The sequence below is a fragment of the Lottia gigantea genome (assembly GCF_000327385.1).
Source record: "Lottia gigantea unplaced genomic scaffold LOTGIsca_51, whole genome shotgun sequence".
In the NCBI taxonomy this organism is placed as follows: Eukaryota; Metazoa; Mollusca; class Gastropoda; family Lottiidae; genus Lottia; species Lottia gigantea.
This window is the reverse complement of record NW_008709752.1, coordinates 462,402-468,401: the sequence shown is the minus strand read 5'-3', so window position 1 is coordinate 468,401 and position 6,000 is coordinate 462,402.

Sequence of the window (6,000 nt, the reverse complement as noted above, 5' to 3'; positions counted from 1 at the left end):
GAAAACAATAAGTGTGAACAATTCATTCTAGCATATCTCCGCCTCCACGATAAAAGATCGATGTTTATAGCACCATCTATTGAAATGTTTGTAGAATATTGTCAAAGTGGGCCATTATTTCCAAACACAAGTTTTTTTTATAGAGTCAGAGCATTGATCGTCTATAGATCTCCGATATCAAGTAGGAAACTCGACTCTCTGAAAATCTTGAGGAACTGATGATATCCATACGGCTTGTGGTACGCTTTAATCTGTAATAAGAAAAGCGATCTGCTAGTTTAGTAGGGCAATTTGATTTAGATTGATGTAGATTTAATGTGCCTTTTTCGTTAAACAGGAAAAAGCTTCAATGAAAAAAGCATTTTTAAAAAATCAAATTTTAAGAGGTTTAAGGAACAGTTTTTCGGTTGTACATTTGCTAATAATAAATATTAAAATACTTTAAATTAATTGTGGAACTAAAATATCTTTATGATAGTTTGAGAAATGAATTTGAAATTATATAGGTTGATTTTTTCTTTTTATCTGTTTTTAACAGTATGTAGATTCTGTCAGTTAAAATCTCAGTAAGACAATGAGTGAATAACATGGATCCAACTCAACCCAGCCCCACCCTTGCAGGTCTCGAAATTTTTAGGTCACGGCCAATGCATTCGAGTTTTAGGTCCTAACCCCTATCACCAGTAGACAATACCATCAATTAGTTATTTATATATTTCAATCAGATAATAATTGTTCAGGTGATAATTAATTTATTCTGGTTTCAATCACCTCACTTCTGGGTCTACCCTACCCCATACTAGCATGTCATACGCCCTATCACCCTGTCAACAACTTAACTTTAGGTCTTAAACTTATTTACCCCCCTTCACGTCCCCACTGTGCCTGCACGCATATTTAATAATCATCAAGTCGGTACAAGACAACACTGAGTTTTTTCCACGATATTTCCATAAAAGTCAAGGTAACAATATTTGTTATCTCAACTGATGTGATTTTGCCTTCGCTACTTTGTGAATTTTTGTTTTTGCATTCCAAAGATATATGTCTTCTGAAATCAGAAAATTGAGGTAAATTAATTATAACATGCAAAAAAATGTACTTATAATCTGTACAAAAGAAGAAAATTTGATTGACATTTAACATAATATGCAGAAACTGCATACCGACAATCCTAGTACATGCATATACCATATAGACCTAACAACAAACCAGACAACATCATGGCAGTAAAAATAGTGATATTAATTCGAATGTACCACCTAGTGAGGTCGTGAAGTATCATGAATTATTGGTAAGAGCTGTATTGTACTGTATAGATATGAGTAATGTGACAGTTATTTGACTATTGTCTTGTGGACGCTCACAATCTCTTAAATCCGATCCCAGTCAATAACTTATCAATTTGTTGTGAAATGTCTTTCTATTTGTATGATAAATATTCCAAATAAATAGATTTAAATATCCCGAGATTCTCGTGAGAAGAAGCGAGTTTTTAAGTGCCCATTGTAAAAACCATTGTTTAGAAAATTTACTAAATCTGCGAAAATAATTCGTTAATTCTTATCTTTTCATTGAATTGGGCTACAAAAATGTCAACCATAAATAAAAATTGAATTAAATGTACATAATGCTATCTGCATGGGTAAGAAAAGGAAATTTGATGATTTAAGTAAGTTTCTTAAATGTATTGGACCTATAACTCCTTTAAATAGGATTTGATTATAATTCCGTTTTGAAACTATAATCGTGGTCTCAAACGGTCCAGTATAGGGAAATGGGATTGGTACGAAAATAACTTTACAGTTGTTAAAATGTAAAGATATAGCAAATGTCTCAGTTGCTCTGTTATCGCGAATATTTTATCATTTTGAGCAATGTGGAAAAAAGGAAAATTTTAAGACGAATTCAAAGCTATACATGTATTGAACACAATATTGACATTGGAATATTATCTAGATAATTAATATGGATGTAAGAATGACTTATAAGGAACCTTTTACTCTGGTGCAGACAATGGGAGTTTTTTTTAACTCCCGTTCTGAAATATGCTTTTTTGCTCCTTCTGTTAATTGATTTTGATGTCTCAATAATTTTTGTGATATCAGGAAAGGTGAGAAAATGAAAGAATGAAATGAGTTATAATATCTATTAGTGAGGAAGGTCAACACTGGTTCATTTCTAACAGTAGGAATATCAAGTGTAAAATAACAATAATAGTAATTTAAATATTTGGACCTCATTAGAGAAGGTGTTTTCATCAGTTACGATACTGACTACACGGATTAGGCTACCTTATATATCACTCGCTATTCACGCTGGATATTCAGGTTACATAACTCATCCCCTGACCCCCGGGACAAATCACAACTCAGCATTCTAATTACTGCAAACCCATTCATACACTACTGCTCCCTAACTCTTCAATTCAGGAGGTACAAAGAGCTCACGGGGAGCAGTTATTTGAGTTGATTCCAAGTGTCAAGCATGATGATGTTTTAACCGTGAGATCTGGCGACTCGCTTCACTGGCGTCGATTCAAACATTACAAGATTATGATATTAACTTTATGACACCCATTTTCTTTACCAAATTACCTAGATTTGAAAATTAGCCAAGTACTACTTGATTAGCATATCTGTCTCCGTTTCTTGTGTAATACGTGATATAACGTCATCACTTTTTGTGTTGCACCTGTTATAATTTGATGGGAAAATAAACGTCATGTTGGTTTTTAAAATACGTCATCAACTGGGGGTTATTGAACTATTATAACTGAAAGTAGAATTGGTGGGTAGGTGTCTTGGGTATCGGTATGGTTCTGCCAATCTCAATCTGGATCACGCTGTATTCCAGTTGTTCTTTTGCTATTTGTCTATGTTGAAGTGGAATACCAGCTAACGGAGTTATTACACTGGGTTTTATGGACATTATTCTAGCTAAATGTGCTAATTATGAATATGATTTAGATTACTATACTATTGATATTACTGATAACCGAATTCAGGGATTATCAACCTTTTTGTAAAAAGATTTCTATACTACTAGTGGATACAACTCGAAATCTCCATATATTTCTGGCTCTATAAATTTTTAACTGAACACAATTTAACGACATGAATTTTAAAACATGTAAATAACTAGCGACGTTTGAAGATGGTACCCTCGTCTTTGTTAAGCAATGATACAAAATATAATCTATAATTTTTTAAGAAAATTCAAGGCATCAGCATGGAAAGTTGTTAAAGTTTAAAGATGCAACTACGAATTATTTATTGTACCAGAGTCAAAAAAAACTCAGAGGTATCTTGAAGGTACACGGAAAATAAACCGAGATGTTGAAAAGTGACCGTTAATATCTCAGTCGTAATCTATATATCAGCGAGGTGTCAATGTTGTCTAACTCTTTCTAGGCTACTGTTAATCACCGATTATAGGCTTATAAAGGGAGGTAATCCTGGTATTAAAATAGATTTCAGCTGGATTAAAGTGGTATAATTTGTATTAACTGTAGGTAATGAAGTGCTACTTGAGTAAAGAGGATTGACGGTTTGTATTTAGAGAAAGGTGTCATAAGTTATCTTAATATACATCGTCTAGCGACCTGTGACTACATTACTGATATTTAATGATCAGGCACAGTTCAGACTGTCCTTAGTGATTTTGGTTCATTGTTAATTTTTACGAACGAACGTATTAATAACTGAATAAATAAATATTAAATGAAGTATCCAGGCAAACGCTACATTAGTATCCTGTTAAAACATTTTTGCAATGCTCCTTATATCACTGCCCGCATACTATTCATACCAATTTCTGTAAGAATCAGATTTCAATAATCGGTTGATCCTGGTCTCTATAATTCATTTATTAGAAATCATAACAAGTTGTGATAATCGGTTTAAAACGAACGACACAATCCTAATCTAAGATGTTAAGATCATGATTGTAATCCTGTCAGTGTTAACGACCATCTATTCTCAGTATCAGTTGGACTATTATAATATTATGAAATGATTAATAAATGAATTCAGGTGTAGAAGATAGTCGGTCAGGCGAACAGTTCATCAACTTTGCTTGTTATACTGATAGCAGATTAGCATGTCACTGGTGACTTCTGTGGGATGTCCCTGATGTATATATCTCATAGCAATTCACCTATTCTCACCTCAAGGATGTTTTTTTTTCAGAAAAATTGCTGTCCCTTAAATTTTGCTTGTTGCGTTCCTGTAGGCGAAATTGCATTGAGAGCAAACCTTAATGTAATGGTTTTTTCTTATGAATTAATGGTGTTGCATTTGTGTAGTTTGTTTTTAAACATAACAAGTTAACATGTGTATGATAATGCTGTTGCATTGTTCGTGTTTTTTCGACTTTGTTTGTATAAGGATGGGGTTGATTTTTATATGAATACATGTTTGTTGAATACCCATCATCGTCAAGTATTGACTACGCGATACGCTCCGTATTTTATGGCATATTATGTCGCGATGTATCACTTTCCAGATACATTGCGCACTACTTATGGATCAATGTCAGGCTTTTCAAAACATTGATAACTTTCAAATTTATCTGATGCTGATTTTCTAGGTTGACATAATAATTGCGGTCCTATACAAGAATATTTTCTACGAATAGGCTGTATAACAGTTAAAAACAGTTTTCGTGGCCACACAACAAGTAAGGTAATCGCCTTATCACAAACAATAATCAACTGTTAATTCAGCCCTTTCAAATTCAAATTACAAATTTACACATTTTCTACTTGAGTGCTGATGTTTACAAGGCGACTGGAGATTTAGGTTTTAGTCCTACATTGCTTGTATTATAATGTATTTTGTAACTGTAATCTGCCTACTATATAATCCTAACAAGTCAAACGGCATCGTATTTCCATGTAAAGAATTAAATTCCATAAATAAATGACTTAAAAACAACAGAAAAATCTTCTTTCTTAGGTTTTATACAGAGACATTGTCATAAGGTTGGTACAAGAAGCACTAACTCTTCCAAGCACGTGAGAATAATGCACTCTACTATAGGCTATTCAACTTATGGGCTATAGTTCTGGTAATATTCTGTCTTCATTAGCCCACAAGGTACAGAAAAGTAGGACGTAAAACTCGATTCATTTCATTTCTGGTCATATATATGAATTGTTTTCTGGATAGTGGTAATTTGGTTTCATTAAGCTCTATCCTCTATCCCGTCATAGGAAAATATCTAGTGTTTTCTTCCTTATGTGAGAACTGTCAACAGCTTAAATTCTCTCACTAATATGGCCACGTTCTTGATGTAAACAAGGGGTCGACCTAATGCAGATAGTATTCACTTTCATACTTTCAAAGGGCAATCTTAAATCTAGACAAGTGCGGTGCTAACACGCCAACCCTGCCGAAATAATTCTGGATGTAACATGCATGCAACGATGAATAGCTATTACTGCAATTCGCCGAATAAAATACTGTATAAGACAATGAAATATGTGATTTGAAATTTTCTTTATTATTTACATTTATATTATAATATATATAACTTTGTGTATTTACAAATTATGACGACGTCATGATGATAATGATGAAACTACGCAGAATGAATTCTACCCCTTTAGATACTTTAGAAATCAAAATGATATAGCCTACATTCAGTTTGAAGAATAATTTGTCATAATAATATTTAAATTTAAAGCATACATAAACTCGTAAATATAATTCATTATATTTGGAATTTATAATCTCGTTATGGTAAAAAGCAAGTGTCAGAATACTTTGAAATGTCTGAAAAAACTAAAAGAAATTGCCAAATTTCATAACAAACTTAAGAATATACAAGTCTGAACAGAATAAATAATTAGCTAAATTAGGGCAAATCTTGTTGAATAAGAATTAAAATCTTAACAATGTCATGGTTTCTCTCAAATTTCGATATCAAATTCGAAAATAATGAAAAAGAAAAATAAACTTTAATAAATAACATGTAAAGAAAATAACATAAATACAA